At 30.1% G+C, this 17,659-nt stretch overlaps 1 protein-coding gene across 2 annotated transcripts in view; it reads right to left on the bottom strand.

The window, feature by feature from the left end:
* Hr39 (Nuclear hormone receptor FTZ-F1 beta) overlaps positions 1-17,442 on the bottom strand; it is a 179,816-nt gene extending 162,374 nt beyond the window's left edge. Inside the window, exon 1 of one of the 2 annotated variants that reach the window (XM_014435441.2) lies at positions 17,298-17,442. The gene's annotated coding sequence lies outside the window, so the exon portion shown is untranslated. The remainder of the gene's footprint in view (positions 1-17,297) is intronic. The other variant, XM_067051069.1, reaches the window with a different exon arrangement.
* Positions 17,443-17,659: the final 217 nt, after the last annotated feature.

The raw sequence follows: 17,659 nt of genomic DNA, 5'->3' as shown, positions 1-17,659 counted from the left end.
TTAAAAATGATTAAATTGTTAAAATTAGCGAAATATCACTGTAGTAAAAAATCGAAAAGACGAAGTTGAATGAAGATCGATTCATCGATTATTATTTACTAACAGCTTAAGTAATTATTACTACGTTGAAGCATCAAATTTTCAAAATTTGTATTTTGTTTTTAGTAATCAAGTTTGTTGAAAATCTATTTCTAGTTATCGAGTTTTGTTTCAGATGATTTAATTTTCTTTTGAATTATTCAGAAGATGGGAGGGGCGAGGGGGGAGGGAGGTTGCGGTTAAAATAAAATAAAAAATAGTTAACAACTCTTTATTTGCCGATGTTTCGCTCCACTTAGTAGAGCTTCATCAAGTCTATTCCATTTGAGAAATTTCCAAATAACAAACTTTGCATGGTTTCCAAATCTCTCAACTGTCTCTACAAAGTGGAGCGAAACGTCGGCAAAAAATAGTTGTTAACTATTTTTTTTTTTTTTTTTTTACCGCACCCCTTGACCATCTTCTGCATAATTTGAAATAATACGGTCAATTAGTTATGTATTACTTTACTTTTGATTTGATTTATTTATTTTCATTTGCGTTCAGGCAGTTAATATTATTTGGTATTATGTATGCACTTTTCTTTATTTGAGATGTGTATATATTATATTATGCATTTTATTTTATATACATCTTTTTATTTTATTTTCATTATTATTACTTCTTTTTTATGTATATATGGTTTAGTCGAATAGATAGAATTCTAATACCAATTGCCCTTTAGTGTAGCAAATTGTATGATTTCAATAAAATTTGATTTAACTTTAACTAGGAGGGTACACCCTGTCCGCCTTACGATGTACCAACCCCAATTTTATAAATTATACAACTGTTCATTTAATTGTACTGCTCGTTTACTGCATTGTATCAATGCAATATTCATGTATTCTGTAGTTCAGATTGTATTACTTTTTCAATCTAGTGTGAGCATAAAAAAAAAAAATCAATTCTTTATCCCAGTAGTTGTAGTAAAACGTCTTACATTCCAACCCGCGTTCATTTGTATCGTCATGGACTCATAAACTTATATCTTATATGTAAAATAAAATATAACACGGTGAAAAAAAAATCTTTTTACTTAAAAGTGAGAAAAAAAGAAATTATTGAGTTTAACATAACGTAAATATAAGAATCAAAGTTTTTAAACATATTTCCAGGTTGACATTTGTAAAAAAAGACTGGCTTGTTGTCGAAGTCTTTTGGGAAATTTGATTTGATTAATAAGCATAAATTACCTTCCCACTCTTCCCAACTTTCGTAACTAACTTAATTTACCGTATTATTTAACATTTAAAAGAAATTCCGTGCAGGTAGTGAAATTTCGTAGCCAACCCATGCTTGCTCTAAAACTATAATGTCCATGAGATTTGGTTCATGGTTTACAGATTTCCCACCATAAATTCACTAACTACTGATTTTTCAGTATATATTTCATGAAATGTTGCTATTTAAAAAAAATTATCCTGGGAACTATTGGACTAAGGATTCAGCTCTATCACCCCAATTTTTGATAACTTTAATGAAAACTGTGTGTTATTATTAGTCTAGATTGATGAGTCTGCCAAGTATAAGTACAGGGAATAAAAAATGGCGTCTATTTCAAAACGTTAAAGAAAATTAACTTGTCATTGTAGCTCTATATCTTTAAAACTACCAACAATAATAGAAAACCTTAGAAAACATTATTTAAAGTAAAGTAAATTTCCTAAAATATGAGCCCTAATAGAGCCATTTACGTTGAATATTCTCGAAATATATCTTTTCAAAAAGCAACATTTCAGAAAATGTACTGAAAGATTAGAAGTTAGTGAATTTATTTTGAAATATCTATATCTCAAAAACCATTCGACAAAATTTCTATTAACACTCAAATTAAAGCTAGTTTAAAGTACTTCTCAGTAGTTCCCGAAGTTCATCTCCGTAGAAATAGTAGTTTTCATGATATTTGCTAAAGTAAATTTATTGTTTGTTGTTCCAACAATAAGTTTGATTTTTTAAAAGAATATATCTCTGGAACCATAAGACGTACATATGTTTGCCAGAACTCAAAATGAAAGAGATTAAACTTATTTAAATTAGCTTATGGCACGTATCTTTGTAGAGGCAGTATCATAGTTTTTATGATATTCGCATAAGAATATAAATTTTTCAAATGAAAATTTGTCCGAACAACTATAATATAAAATATTATATGATATAAAATAAACCAATTTATTTTAGCAAATATCATGAAAACTCCTGCGAAGATAAAGGTTATTAACTATTCAATTGCACGTTAGGTTTAATATTTAAACAAATTTACTCTACTTTAAATGATGTTTTCTTAGGTTTTCTAGTGTTGTGGGTAGTTTTAATGATAAGGAGCTCGGAATAATTGTTTTCTAACGTTTTGAAACAGCCGCCATTTTTTATTCCCCCTATCTATACTGGGCAGACTCATCAATTTAGACTAGTAATTATACATAGTTTTCATTAAATTAATCAAAAATTGGGGTAAAATAACTGTAATTTTTCTCCCCCTGGGCTCTTGTACTATAATATATGGAGAAAAGGAACTATTTAGCAAGCAGTGGTGACCACCCCAACTAGCTAAGTGTGAAGCAGGGCGCGTGGCGACAAAGGGTTACCTGCTGTTCCTCCTCTATACTCCGATTCTTCTATCGATTTTTTTTAATGCCATGGAGCTAGTTGCCGTTCACACAATAGGTTTCACTATTTCACACCTCACAGTCATTTATATTTTATTTATTTATATAAATATTTCAAGGGATTTTTGTTCTCTATATCCATTTTCTATACTAATCATTAATCTCGATAACATAAAGAAAAAGGGGGAATAAGAATAAAATAAAATCATGATTTAATTCTTATCTCCTTTTTTCAATCTCTTAGTTTTATATTTCATCTTTTTATCCGTTATTATTTCCGTTTTGATTAATTGCCCAAAAACTTATATTATTCTTATTTAATTTTGTGCATTGTTAACCTTTTTAATTGATCATTTATGTCTGCATCATTGAAGTGTTTCTTTTTTAGCCCTGATGAATCCCTGCAACTTGGGGCGAAACGTTTGCCCAATATGAATGGTTTAATCAGTATATGAGTTTTTATTTGAACGCACCCGGATCATTTTCCTTTTATGTAATATTTGTTTGTACTCTTATATTTTTTCTAAGAGTTCAGTTTTGAGAAATTGGATAACATTTTTTTTTTTTTTGGATAACTTGGAATACATATTTATAATTCACTTTAATAAAGATTTTTATTATTTTTTTTTGTACTAAAAAGAGATTAACACATACCCCATTGGCCCTGCCAAGACGGCTACATCAAAGCAGGAGAGCAGAGGTAGGGATCCTTGGAGGTAGTAGAGCGGCGAATTGCGACAGAGGAAAAGGCCCAGTACAGCTCTGCAGTTTCGAAACACGGCTGGAGTCAATTTAGCTTCCACCATTTCCTCCGCAATAGGTGAACGTCCTAGGGTTACCTTGCCGTTGCCTAACACTCTCATATATCTGTCTGTGCCACATATCCCAAGTACGATTCTTTATTCACTATCTCTCAATACTAAGAGATGGCAAAGGTAGTAATATGAGAGAGAGAAAGGGTACAATTAAACATTTTACCCATATATGATGAATCCAAATACAGAATTGACAAAGAAAAATGGTTATTTGAGGCATTCGGTCCTAAGACATAGTAATTAATTTTTTTTTACGATTTTCCTTAATAGAATAATTTTTATGCAATTTTATCACTTACTCCTGTTTGAAGACAAAACAATGCAATTAACAAGCATTTTTGATGTCTTCAAGTAGTACTGATTAGCCTACGGATTGGACACATTCTACAAAGCCAAGTCGATCGCGAGGCCAATTTGGGTCGATCGTTAGCAATGCCTGGGGTAGAATTCCATGTACCATGGACTTTAAAGCGATTGTAGAAGATAAAACTTTTAAGAAATATTTCAAAAATTATTAATTGTCCTTAAAAATTTTCTTCTAATCCCCTGGATGTGAGTTTATTGGCCCTTTAAATAATTATTATTGTTGTTTTTTACATAGGTAGATAAGCTGCTTATCTGTATATCAGTACAATTTTTACTCAGCGAGCTATTGATAGATTATCAAAAAGTAAGTCATATTATTCTTACATGATATATTTTCCTGGCAAATATCTTTTCAACAAAAATCTTTTTCATATTTACGAACAAATACAACCAATTCTTTGCAATTGATAAAAATATTAAATTGCATTTTAGCTTAGTAAAAATCTATGTTGAGAAAGTGTTGAAAAATCGAATTTTTAACGTAACGCATGTATGGGACACTGCTATCAAAAGCTAGGTCTGGAAATTTATTTTCTCCATGAGCCTATATCTCGAAAAGTTAATAAGTGATTTAAAATATAAAAGAATAGTTTTGAACATATATATTACTTATCTACCCATACCCCCCTGGAATGAACCTGATACTGAAACAGTGTATAAATATGGTATGCGTTTCACACCCTTTCTTCCCCCTCAGACTACGCCTATATATGTTGGCCACCCCTTATCTACACCAACATATTGACAGTGTAACGTATATAGGTATTTGATAGACACCGAATTACCATATCATTTGATAATTTTACTAAAAATAATAGAAATGTACGGAGCAAAGGTAGTATGGATTTTTCTCTCTCAAAACCTGTACTGCAAAACCTGTACTGTTCGTACAGTCACGAATAGCCAGAGGTGGCTGTTGGAACAGACCTATTTACACACTGCTCTCTTGATTAAGTTATAAAGAAAAAACATGTACGTCAATGTAAAAAAAACCCACAAAACTAAAGTATGCATCCTTGTAGTTGTAAGTCTAATTATGGCACCGCTGTTCCAGAAGTATTAGCGGGCTCAAAAATTCAATTACAATGTATCGAAGTCGATATAATTCTACTTAAAAATTTACAAAGTAAGGAATTTTTTAAATGAAATTATTTTGATTTACAAATATCTAGTAAAACATTTTTGAGCCTTCCAAATCAACAAAGCCAATTTCATAAAATATTACAGTTGCGTCATTCTTATTCGATGCAACGATATGAGTTATCTGAAACAATCATCACAACCGGAACATACTATTAAATTAATTAACTATTTTAATTAACTATTTAAAAAAAAAATTAACTATTTTCAATAATTAACTCTTTCTTATCCGGTTCATTTTGTAAAGTAAATATAGTGTTTAAATAATGGAAAAACCAACCATTATATTCTGACAGCCATTACTCACACAAAAAAACGATATATGAGAGTGAACATTAAGAAAACCTTGATATCATCCCTTGGACACGACATTAGCGCTAAAGACCTTTTGCATAAGAGGTTGGGAAATTGCACAAGAGATGCAGCGAGGGGAAAGTGCTGGGCCACTATCGGCAGTTAATTGCATCCCTGATAGCAGAGATAAGCTTCTTCACACGAACCTTTCCAAACTCGTAACGTCTGCGTATTGTTTTAGAGGGAAAAGTCACTTTAATATAAGTCCTTTAGGGGCGAAGGGCTTCTCGTAAATAAAAAACCTCAAAGAATTAAAATGATAATTAAGATAAAATAATAAAAGAAAATATGCTTTCCAGTTGACACACAAATTTAATAACATTAAATATAAACAAATAAAATGAAATACATATACAAACCAAAAGGATCCTTTCTCTAATTAATAATAAATAGAGGAGATAGAAAATTATGATACTTAAATATAAACAAATGTAACCTTAATCTATTAGAATAAACAAAAATAATAAAATTATTAACTCTCTAATATTATGCAATGAATAGAAAAAAAAACACTCCATATTTAGATACGATAACAAAAGAAAGTCTCTTACAGAAGATGAAAGAACAAAAGCTTGTCGATATGCGCCTATCGAATAAAAAGTCGATAAATTTCCGAAGCTCTTACAAGATGGCCGTTTGCAAACTGTGAAGGGCTGGCGACAATTTGGTGAGTGATGGCCGCTCGGAATACTCTACCCCAAAGACTCGGCAGTGGTTGGCAGTGGCTGTGATTCGGTAGGGATTCGAGTCTCCGCTTAGTGGGTAAAGGTTTACAAATTAACATATGCAATACCTCAAAAAATATGAAGTAGACTGCCTAGAGTCCCCATCAGCTTGTCTTGATGTTTAATAGTTGATCTGAACTCTTCTTGGAACGAGATCATAAACTCACAACACTCGTATACAATAAAAGCCCACCTCATGAAGTGTTTTTACCAACTAACTCTAACAGTTAATTGTTGTAATAAAAAAAAACAAAAGACAAAAAAAAATACGATTCAAAAGGAAACTAGAAAGGTGATTAAAAAATAAATTTCTTTGGGCTTTAACAAGGAGATTGTTTCATTTTTATAGCAGCTTAATCCGTAAGCATTTCATCTTTATTTTTAATCGTTCTTGCGTTAGTTTTTAAGCGATTTTGTTTAGTTTTAAAAGTCAGTAGTTTTAAAAATGTGTTTACTGTTAGTCCAAGAGGACAATATCTAAGTGAATCAGAAAAGGGAAGTATTTGAGATATACAGCTGTTGAGGTGAGGTATCACACAAAATTATTATTCCTTAATTATTATTCCTCCTCCTTCCATTATAAAGTTATAAGTTTTAAAACGTACAAGACTAATTTTCTTTATTATTCAGGCTGAAAATATGTTTCATATATAGATATGTTAATGTAAAATACAGTGGGTCAAAAAAAAAAAAATAGCACAATTTCCTTTTTCTGTAAATCTCAATAGGATTAAGATATTTTTCAGAACTAATATTTAATTTATAAATGGCTCTTTAAACCTAGATTTTATAAGCAACTAATATTTGAAATTCAAAATAAGTTTGAACGATCATACGAAGAGAAAATTTTAATTTTTTTAATATTCATTAGACAAGAAACTGCACTTCGATTTCGACTATTACAGCACTTACTAGGCAAACGGCCTAACCTTACACATTAAAAAAGACTGATCTACATGACTGTAATAAGGCCAATCTGGATATATGGAGTTGAGCTTTGGGGCTCCACTAAACCTTCGAATTCCTTTCGTATTCAATCCTTGCAATCCAAAATCCTTCGTAAAATCCTCAATGCTCCTTACTTTTTCACAGATAAAATCATACATAAAGACATTAATGTTCCCTATGTAACCGATCTAGCCCGAACCAGATATCACTCCTTCCATTATAAACTCTCTAACCCCTTAGTTTCTAATCTTGCATCCTCCGAGGCGCCTGAAAAGAAGATGGCCACGAGACCAGCTAATGTAAAATGTCATTAGAGTGCTACCAATGGGTACTTTCTCTACACGCCTGTAACACCCCAATTTAACTTAGATCAGATTTACTAAATGTATAATAATGTACAGTTGTAAATAGCAATAAATAAATATTAAAAAATATTCATTAGAAATAAGTACCACTACTGTTCAAAATATTTTAAAAAAGTTAAGGAACACTGATTCGCTTTTAAATAAACCTCGTTCAATACTGCCATCAAAGCTAAATGAAAGAGAACAAAGGAACATACACCAGATTGTAGAGAGAGATGTTACTACATCAGCCACCAGGATAGCAGAGCAGGTCACATCAACTTCTAGTAAAACTGTAAGTTTACAAACAGTAAGAAATGTAATTCACAAATATAATTATTATGGTAGAGTTCAAAGGAGAAAAGCTTTTATTACGGAGGCAAACCCCAAACAAACGCCTCGAACTTGCCAAATCATTTGCTAATAAAGACTAGAAATTCAATTTCGTATTAGCTCCATTCAAGTCAGTCGATGTAAACGAAAACTTTTCCGTAACATTCCATGTATAGACTTGCCCTAAATATGTAATTTCTGTCTCGTCCGGCTTTTAGATTTTGAGGTAGACTCAGGACACCTCAAAACGTGTATTTCCAACGAAAACTCGAATTCAAAATTTTTCTAGACAGCAATACTTCCCCATACTATATATTCTGTATATAGGAAAGTGAAAGTAAATACGTTAAGAAGTCATAATCCAACTTGTATATAAGATTTCAACACGGAGTGTTGAGTAATCTTCTCGTTATTAATTGTTTTTCACATTATTTTTTTATGATGGGATATATTTCTGCTTAGTGTGTATCTAGCCGGATTTTAAAATGTTCAAGAATAATTTTATTTATGACATAATAAATAACTTTCATGATTTTATAAAAAGCATTTAAGATTGCATAATGCTGTGAGCTGAACCATCAAATTCTATTGAATTATAGTAGCAAGGTAGAGAGCAAGTTAATTTTGAAGTGAATCCAAGAAGAGTTTTATGTTTCATTAGTTTCCATAAAGTATTGCTTATTAATATTAATGTTTAAAAACAAAGGTTGACCTGTCAATAACTGGTGCACTCAACCTAGTTTTTCTACAGTCGTAAAACTACCATGTAGTTCCAAGTGCGATCTGTTGTAAAATTCTGGTTCGATAAATTTAGTTGTTTTTTTTTTTCGATAATATTTTGTAAATAAGTATTTTCGTTTCCAACTATTCATAAATTTGAGTATGATTTTTTACAAGTACAATATTTTAGGAAGTAGAGTTGCAACGATTTTGAGGTTTTCTTCTTTATTATTGAGCTTAATCGTTTTCAAAGTTCGATAATGTAATTTTGCAAGTTCGGATAGGTGACCTTAGTACTGGTCTTATCCGGCTTAGTACGATCTCATTTCATAAATTAATAACACAAATTGAATCAAAATCGCTTTCAATAAAATAATAAAGTATAAAATCCATGATATAATCAGTGGATCTTAAACATTCTATTTCATTTTAAAACTGGAGTTTTTAAAAAATATTTTCAGAAACGCAATGCTTAGCCTTCCTATATATTCCATATATTGTTAAAGTAAGTAAAAACCTACCATAATTTTTTTTTTTTTAACGAAAATTGAAATATTTTTTATTCGAAATTTTATACTGAGAAAAGAAAATTCTAAATGAAAATGATAATCCTATTTTGTAATTATTACTTCTTCCCTTTCTCCTTTCTGTTTTTTTTTTTTATTTGTGTGTGTGTTATTATCTCCTCCTGAGGAATTGTGACATGTGCAACGACCAATACTACTCGCTATAAGTGTTTCAAAGGTAAGATAAGACCGCAGCGGTTAGGCGATTATTGCAATCCTTCCCTCCCGGATCCGCCTCACTAAAGCCACCAGGAAGTGACGGTCCTATAAAGTCCATCGAAGGCTTAAGGCCCAGTTGCCCTTATAATTGTTTTTTTTTTGGGATATAATTCTCATTACTTGGCTCATTAATGCTATTTACTACCTTTAATCGCTACTCCTTGTAACAAGAATCTACAATAAAATATATTTTGGCAAAAAATAAAATAATAATAAATCCTTACTGCCACTGTTTTGCCGGGTGAAAAGATCACACCACCTCATATGATAATCGAAAATGACACAATCAGGGCCAGAAAAGACAGGCAAATGAAACCGGCTATTATGTTTCACGCTATAAAAACATGATTACTGTTTTCCGTTCTCAGTGGAAACAGAGCTCTCTGCCTAAGGCCAGCCGCACCTTCCCTATTTTTATTCCCTTTTTACCCGGGCATATTTTTCTAATTGGAACACTAGTAACTGACCGCCATCGACACCCTTACCAACAGTACAGGTATAAGTAATGAAGTACCAAAAACGCTAAAAAAAACAAAACAAAAAAAATCAATAAATGGTCCGTTGGTAAAACTTTGTCAAATCAGTTTTATCATGAGATTTAGGAAACAAAAGAGTACAAAAAATTCCAATGGTGGATAGATTGTTTTTCGAGGGGAGGGGACAAATGCAGGTGTTTAATAAAATACTTTTGATAAAAGCGAGTATTTTTTATTTGCTGAATCTAATGGATACTAAAAAAAGACAAGACAACCGACCTAAAAGAATTTATATATAATTATAGACGAAAATTTACAAACTTTTTTTTTTACGTTTTAAATTCAAAACTTTATTTATTGATTAATATTACAATCTGCCACAACATTGTTAAGCAACAGGTAATAGTGATAAGTCATCACATTCATACTAAAATTTAAAAAATAAATTTAAATAATCTAGCCCGATCCAGATATCCAATATAAACCCCATAACCACTCAAACCCAACAGTTTCTAACCTTGTTTCCTCTTCCATTGAGCTTTGAGGCACCTGAAAAGATGATGGCTACGAGACTTGCTAATGTAAAAACGTCATAAGAGTGCTACCATTGGGTAGTTTCTCTACACACCTGTATCACTCCATTATAAAATTACATAAAATTTAATGGATGTATCATTATGCACAGTTGTAAATTTCAATGAAGATATAAAAAATAAATACAAAAATAAAAAGTAAAATAATTCAATAAATGAAAAGAAAATTACATAAAAATAAATAAAATCTCTCTTAAAATATACATAAACCGAAGGAAAAAAAAAATTATAAGTATAGTCACTAGTCACATTATACTCTTATACACAATTTCTTTTTAAAACAATTTTGATCTCTTTTCTCTCAACTTTATTCCCCTCCAACATCCGACGTTTCGACCTCTCAGGTCATTCTCAAGGATTCCTTATTCTGTCTTCATTCCTTTTTTTTTTCCTTTAAAATTCATTATTGCCGGCTAATTGCCTTTGTCCTAATAATTTCTTCTATTATACTATTATCCTAAATTTAAAATATTCATTAACTACTTTTTTGTTCATTAACAAGCCCCAATTGAAACACAGAAACCTACCTTCAACAGGTTAGGACACTGTCCTAACCTGTTGAAGGTAGGTTTCTGTGTTTCAATTGGGGCTTGTTAATGAACAAAAAAGTAGTTAATGAATATTTTAAATTTAGGATAATAGTATAATAGAAGAAATTATTAGGACAAAGGCAATTAGCCGGCAATAATGAATTTTAAAGGAAAAAAAAAAGGAATGAAGACAGAATAAGGAATCCTTGAGAATGACCTGAGAGGTCGAAACGTCGGATGTTGGAGGGGAATAAAGTTGAGAGAAAAGAGATCAAAATTGTTTTAAAAAGAAACTAAACCACTCTCAAACAACTATATTAATAAAAAATAAATCTTATATACAATATTTATACTATGATCCTGAGGATCCCCTAGCTCATTTTTCCACTTTTGAGGGGTAGAACAGGGTTTTGTGAGATCCCAGTGCATCCCTTTAAACGCATTATTGGTAATGAGCCAGTGGATGCTGAGTAAGTGCGCTAAAGATATACTTTTATTAACAATTATATTTTTATTTTTTTCAGTTTTTCGCTAATAACAAGAAAACTAATCATTCTTCTGGATAACTCCAACGAAATAGGTACTTAACAAATTATTTTCGAGAAATCAATGGACATTACTAAGGAGAAATAAAAAATCAAATACAGCATTTGTTTTTGTTAAAAAGTTTTTTCTCAATGAATTTTATGGTTTTTGGAATGTTGAATCTAAATTTTTATTTAAATAAATAATTTGCATCTAAGTTAATTCTCAAAACACTCTTCATTATTTCTTTAAAAGTCCAACGTTTCGGCCCCCCTTAAGGAAAATCTTAAATAGAAATTTGCAACTCACATTAGTAATTTAAAAAGTTTTTGAAGGCTATAAATTCCAGTGAAATCACCCTTCGCATTAAATTTTAAAACTTTTAATTACTGAACAACTTAACTCTATCATAACTTTTTCATTCAGAAATTCTAGTTGTGATGATGATACGACATTATTGAATTCTGCTACTCATGTAATATCATAAAGCTAAGGGTAGATTAAAAGATATTAGTTTAGTTAACAGTTGTTAATTAATTATTAATATCACTGTTAATAATACATTTTTTTTTCTCTTCTTTTTTGATTTAAACATTTTCAGAAAGATCCGCCAAAACAATTACTTTTTTATTTCGTTTTTAATTTTTATCGATTCGATTTGATATTTTATTTTCTGAATATAATGTACTTTAAATGTCTCCTGTTCAGGTCCATTGCAATATGCTATAAATTTAATTTTGTTTTATTTTTAGCAGATAACGAGCTATCGACACTGCCATACAGATTTGCGTGAATTAATAAGGTTTGCTAGGAGCGAAGGTGCCTCGCTGTCTATTGTTAAACTTCCCATTAGCCGGTTTTCAAGCAATAATGTACTCTTGTTGTCAGAAAATTTAATATAAGACTCCGGGTTTTTTAAATTTTATTTATTTATTCTTTTTTATTTCGTCAAAGTATAGAGTAATCTTGTTTTCATTTGTAACATAGGTCGTTCAAGAATACTTTTCGCAAAAACAATTGTTAAGCTAATGTCTTTCGTTTAAGAATTAATATTACTGACAATATGCGATAAATATAATGATTCATCTGTAACAAAAATGGATTCACCTTCATTTTGTGAATCAGTTAATACTGTCCTTCACTTTTAAGTAACAGGTTCGGATATCCATGTGTTGTGATTTCAACTCATTAAATAAGAGTCCAAGATCCCAAGAGGAGAAAAAAGTCAGACATTTCACCCCAAATTTTGGATTACTTTAATAAAAACTATTATATACTATATATACTTAGTAGTCAAAATTGATGAGTCTGCCAATTTTCAACATTTAAATCTTTTTAAAATTTTTTTATTTATTTATTGACTTTTACAAATGTACATAAAATACAACAAGTAAATTCATAATGGTATGATAAAGGCGTGTAGAGAAACTAACCATTGGTAGCACTCTAAAAACATTTTTACAATATAAGGTCTCGAGGCCTTCTTCTTTTCAGGCGCCTCGGAGGATTTTCAGGAATGAAAGAGGAAGCAAGGTTAGAAAATAGTGGTTACGGAGTTTATAATGGAAGGATTGATATCTGGTTCGGGCTAGATCGGTTACATAAGGAGTATTAAAGTCTTTATGGATGATTTTATTTGTGACAAACTAAGGTGCATTGGGGATTTTACGAAGGATTTTCTAAATCTAAAACTAAATCCATTTTTGGTTAATTTTTAAATAATTGTATTCACTTTTGTGTTCCGTTTCAAAAGTTTCAATAACAATTTTATTTACATGAATTAGAGTAGTTCGAATGTACTAGCATTGCGAATTCATCTGTATAATTTCACGAATTCACTTTTTTTTTCTAATTTTCAATATTTTTATTTTAATTATTACAAAAAACCCATTTTAGGGGGAAAAAAAGAGCTTAATAGCTGAAAATTAAACAGTCTCCTACATCTATATAAATCTACAACTAAATCCATTTTCATTTAATTTTCAACATTTCTATTTTTATTATTACAAATCCTCCACTTTAAGAAAAAATAAATTATCAATTGAAAACTAAATTATTTCCAAATCTCTCTAAATCCATTTTAATTTTAGTAATAATAAATATTCCACTTAAAAAAAAGGGACTTAGTAACTGAAAACTAAATTATCTCCAACATCTATCTAAATCTAAAATTAAATCTATATTTGTTTACTATTTTTTATTTTAATTATTACGAACTCTACACTCCCAGAAAAAAAAGAAAAGGGTTTGGTAACTGAAAACTAAATCCGATTTTCTTTAATTTCTATTTTAATTATTACAAATACTTCACTTCAAGAAAAAAAAAGTTATCAAGTGAAAACTATATTATTTCCAAATCTATCTAAATCTAAAAATAAATCCATTTTAATTTTAGTTATTACAAATTCTCCACCTCAAGAAAGAAAAAAACAACTTATTGTGTGAAAACTAAAGCATCTCCTTAATCAATTTTCAAGATTTTTAAAACTTACAACTTAACTTAAAACTAATAATTTTTTTTTTGTTGTATTCAACATATGTATTTTGATTATTACGAATTCCTCACTTCAAAAAAAAAAAAAAACTTAGTAAATGAAAACAATATCACCTCAAACAGTTTATTTTTATAATCCCTAACTTAGGACTAGGAAGCTGTCAGTTAAATGGGCGTAAATGGTAAAGGTGGTTGTGGTGAGAAACACGCTAGTACGCGTAGGACACATATTGATTCAGGTGTAGTTTACAGAAGGAAAACCGTTTACAGAATGTTACCTCTAATTAGGATGTAACAACAGCAATATATACTCACAGTTCAGTCAACTCTCATTCACACTGAATATCATGAATAATCTAGTCTATGAGAGATAGTTATTAATAAATATGATATACACAAAAAAATAAGGAATAGGAAAGGTATTTTTATTTGTTCGTAAAAACATGCAAATGTAAAACGTAAAACTATCGTATTTCTCCCGAAATCAACAAACTTTCGCAATACATTGAAGGTCGTTGAAAGGAGACGGGTACATTTTAAATCAGTTTAGTAATCCCTAGAATATGGTTCTGGAGGTCATTTCTCAGTTTTTAGATACCAAAAGATCATAATTCTTATTTATATATACATTTTTTTTTCTCTGTATGGTAACCCCATAAATAGATAATTTATTTCCTTTATACACGTTCCACACCATTATTTGATGGTTTGATTTGATTTGTATTCGACGCATTCCAAAGATAGTACCCTAGAATGGGGTGTACTCCGTACAGTACTATTTTTCTACTGAGGTCGTCCAACAGACAGTCCCAAAGCCAGTACAATATCGAAGTTTGTTGACCTACTCGGCATTCTGTAGCTTTTGTTCATTTGCAATTATCAAGTTTAACTAGTTTCAACTCTTCTTTATTAACCCTCCTATCAATTTGCCACAGATTTTTCTTTGATAATGTTAGTGATATGTTGATGATTTTGCTACTACAGAAAACTATCATCTTGGAACAAATATCCCTTATAGTATATGAACCGTTAGTTTGACAGACTAATCGAAAGTCTATGAAATCACATTGGACAAGTATAAAAAAAAAACTTAGTAATTTTGGCACGTATCGATTATCTGTATCGTGGCAACGGCAATGACATCACTCAGCATTGGAAGGCTACAGGAGAACGCTGTGTCACCAGCGAATCGCACAGCTTGCAGAAGTGCATCACCGCCAATCGTGAATGTACCAAGATCTTGCATAATGCAGGAAAACGTGGGCTCTAGTTCGTGTATAAGGGCTGAATCCGAACCGAATAACATTTTACATCATATAATATTGCAATAAATTGACATCATTATGTATTTCATTCAAATGGACATTTTAAAATTAAAGGAGATTGATATATCTCAAAATTTGACATAAAACATGACATTATACAATTTCACGGATGTAGCAACTTCCTTATTGTTAAACTGAATAAATGCAAAACATTTAAAATTAGTTATTATGTCTCTTCGAGAAAGTAAAATGTCAAAGGTATCATAAAATACCAACATCGTACAACCTTTTAAAAAAACTAATTAAAGTTAAAACATTTTATCAATTTCATTTTTTTTTTCCATATCATAAATATATATATTTATTTGGATTTTGGTGCAATATTAATAAAAAATAACATAATTAGAGGTTGTGGTAAAAAAAATAATAAATAAATAAAGTTTCATCCTGACAGTTTCAACAGGATCATATCACTATCAACAGGATCAGCCACTGAGCAAGTAACTGGTTTACATAAAATCCAATCTTATTCACCGAAAAATATGAAATTAATAATATTTTATTATTGCAATCCAAGGTATTTCAAAATCCAGCCAGACTGATAACGAACTATATATGAGAATCTCTCACAATTAACCTAATTTCTTTATTTTAATTCATTTCATGTACTAGGACCATTTTATCTAAATAAAAAATTTAAATGCTGCAGAGTGTACTTATAATTTAGGATATTAGGCAATATTGCATAATTGGAATTCATTGAAATGTTGTTTTAAATTTTAAATATATGTATTTTTAATCACTCAATTTTCTTATTTAGAAGTATATTTATAAATATATATCATTTAATTTTTCTCATAACCATTAATACTATTACATGCAATTTCGCATGAAATTTGAGTTACATTTTTCTTCTATCAAAATGTACGTTTAATACTTAAATAAAATCAAAAGAAAAAGTTACCAATGTTGCTGCCATAATTTAACAATTCATTTATTGAAATTTATAGTTACTTCTATTTTATTATAAGTTTTAATAGTTACGAAAATATTTTTGAGTTTTTCCAATGCTTTAAAGATATTTTTGAGATTTATTGTATAGTAAGTGAGCATATACGGTATATAATTTGTTAATTATACCGTGTATGTTTTATTGACCATGGTTGCATATGGACATATTGTATTTATGTCTTTTTTTGTCTCGATATTATTTAGTTAAAGGAAAAATTTATTTGCAAATGTTCACTTAGGTATCATTATATTTATATATATTAACTTTCAGTATTTTACTTACATAGTTTATTAATTACTTATATTTTATATCTCATTTCTTTATTCATTTCAAATATTCATATTTCTTTATTCGTTTTGAATTATAATATTTTATATTTTTATTTCCTTCATGTTGTTATTTTACTTACACATTTAATAACCTGTAAGTTTTATTTCCCACTTCTTTCATTACTTTATTTTGAATAATTTCCATTTGTACATATATTTACTAACTAGATTTTCATATGTATTTTATTATTTGTTCTTTCCTCTTACTTAATTTTAATATTACTCGTCTCATACAACCTCCATCTTCTAATAATACTTAAACTATTTATGTCTTTCAACACTGTTTATGTATCCGTAATGTATTTTCTAATCATTGTGTATACCCATCAAAGGTTGTTATCTTGTTTTTTGTTCTTAGCCGTGAAAGGCTTGAAATTCAGGCCGAAACGTTAGCACTAGTAAATAAAATTTTACTTATTATTGTTCTTCACTGATCTACGATAAACTATTAACTCATAATTAGATTAACTTTTGTTGTATTAAAAATAAAATTTTACTGTAAGATTTCGATCATAAAAAAAGATTTTTTAAGCGTAGTGAAAATCGCCTGTTATTAATCTTAGTTGAACCTTAAGTAATTAGGTTTTCATATTTATTTTTAATTTTAATGAACTCGTACATCCATATGCAATAAGGAAACCAAGCAACATTAAATGAAATAATAAGCTATGTTGATTATTTTTTCAAGGATTTAGGGATGGTGATTGATTCCTTATTCCATATGTTCATTTAAATCCTTGTTCTAAATGACAGTATGTGTCCGAGAATTGTTAACATTCAGTCAATACGACAGAATAATGCATACAATATTGACCGTCATCATCTAGCATTAACAAGATAGGACTGAACACAGTACCTGTAATATCCCTGCAGTTGTCGAGATGCGCGACAGTTGACAGAGCACATACAGTATCCCTTAGTCCTTTGGTACACATCAACTACTGCACCGTAGAAAGTGCAGCGACAGGGGCTTGTTGCCGACTGGACTCCAGCACGTCCCCTCCAGCGGTAGAGGAGGTGGGGGAGGTCGTCCGCTCACCTTGTCGGCCAACACCCACCGGAGGACTCCCAATAGTCCTTTGTCACACGGCCTACTAATAGTACAAGAGCACAAGAGAAGAAAAAAGTTATTTCACCCTGTTTTATTATTATTTTAACGAAAACTACGTATAATTACTTGATCAAATTGATGAGTCTGTCAAGTATAGGTAGGGAGAA

This window comes from Halyomorpha halys, unplaced genomic scaffold, assembly GCF_000696795.3.
Source record: "Halyomorpha halys isolate HHAL.00 unplaced genomic scaffold, Hhal_1.1 Scaffold1583.1, whole genome shotgun sequence".
In the NCBI taxonomy this organism is placed as follows: Eukaryota; Metazoa; Arthropoda; class Insecta; order Hemiptera; family Pentatomidae; genus Halyomorpha; species Halyomorpha halys.
This window is presented reverse-complemented; position numbering and strand designations above follow the sequence as displayed.